Source organism: Chiloscyllium plagiosum, unplaced genomic scaffold, assembly GCF_004010195.1.
Source record: "Chiloscyllium plagiosum isolate BGI_BamShark_2017 unplaced genomic scaffold, ASM401019v2 scaf_22215, whole genome shotgun sequence".
Classification (NCBI taxonomy): Eukaryota; Metazoa; Chordata; class Chondrichthyes; order Orectolobiformes; family Hemiscylliidae; genus Chiloscyllium; species Chiloscyllium plagiosum.
Window position 1 is genome coordinate 1 of NW_025133434.1, and position 1,162 is coordinate 1,162.

At 44.9% G+C, this 1,162-nt stretch overlaps 1 non-coding gene across 1 annotated transcript; it reads left to right on the forward strand.

Moving 5' to 3' along the window:
• The first annotated feature begins 272 nt into the window (after window positions 1–272).
• trnaw-cca lies at window positions 273–344 on the forward strand. Its single transcript has one exon. It is a non-coding gene; the product is annotated as a tRNA-Trp (tRNA).
• Window positions 345–1,162: the final 818 nt, after the last annotated feature.

Here is a 1,162-nt window from a genome sequence, read left to right on the forward strand (position 1 = left end):
TCCTCCCACAATATCTCCTGCATATAAACCAACCAATCACCATCAGTTCTGTGGAAGGGTCACCGGCAACTCCTGGTTTTTGTTTCTGATATACAGCATCCACAGTTCTTTTACCTTTTTATTGAGGCAGAGTTTGGAATTTGTTTCGAGAGACAGAAGGAGGGAGAGACAGAACAGACATGAACTGTTGATCTCCGTTGTTACTCATAACGTAAAATCATTCCAGTGCGATCACTTCCCTTAAGCATGAATAGAGGACAGACATTTCGCGTGAGCTTGTGGCGCAACGGTAGCGCGTCTGACTCCAGATCAGAAGGTTGCGTGTTCGAATCATGTCAGGCTCACTGACGTCAACTTCTTACATTTCAAATCAAGAAGCTTTGCTGTCAGTTTGATTTGTGAACTCTGTGTCAGGGAGGTGGTGTGCCCATTGTTTGGGTAAATGTTCAGCACCCCCAGTTCATCACGGGATTTAAACACAGCCGCCTCCCTCTGGGCAGCCGCTTCGTTCAGTTGGTGACAGTGCGGTGTGAATAACGTAATACCGATAATTTAACAACATAATCCAGAGACTCCCAGCTTTATGTTTCAATCTATCAGGAGAGTGATAGCGAGTTCAGATAGAAATGTTTCCCACCAACAGCAAATCCTTTCCTCTCACTGGACACAGTTAAAATTATCTTTATTCAACAGGAGGAGCGGAAACTCTAGTCCGACGGCCCTTCTCCACATTAACGGTGAGCCTGAATTTTATAAACAGCGTCAGTAAAATCCAATGCCGGACACTGATTTGGTTCAATCGGTCATCGTGGCCCGTGTATCAGTATGGGATAGTAATCTGCATCTACTGACTGGAAGCACAGCAAATTGGAGTGCTGGTGGGACTATCACACAGGAGTAAACAGCTTCGACCTGTCAACTGGGGTGGCTCCCAATGCGCAACTCCGCTCACCTCAACTGAATAACTGTAAACAAATTACTCAGTGATTCAAAGGGATACTCGGTTTTGAATCTGCATTGTGTCATGTATCTTCGAGAATGATGTCAAAACACCTTCATTGCTGTGATGAAGTATCCTGTTGGGCAGAATATACCCGTTGTCAAATTTCCTACGTTCTGTTGGTCCAAATCCGATTTCACTCGGAATCACGAAATGTGTGAC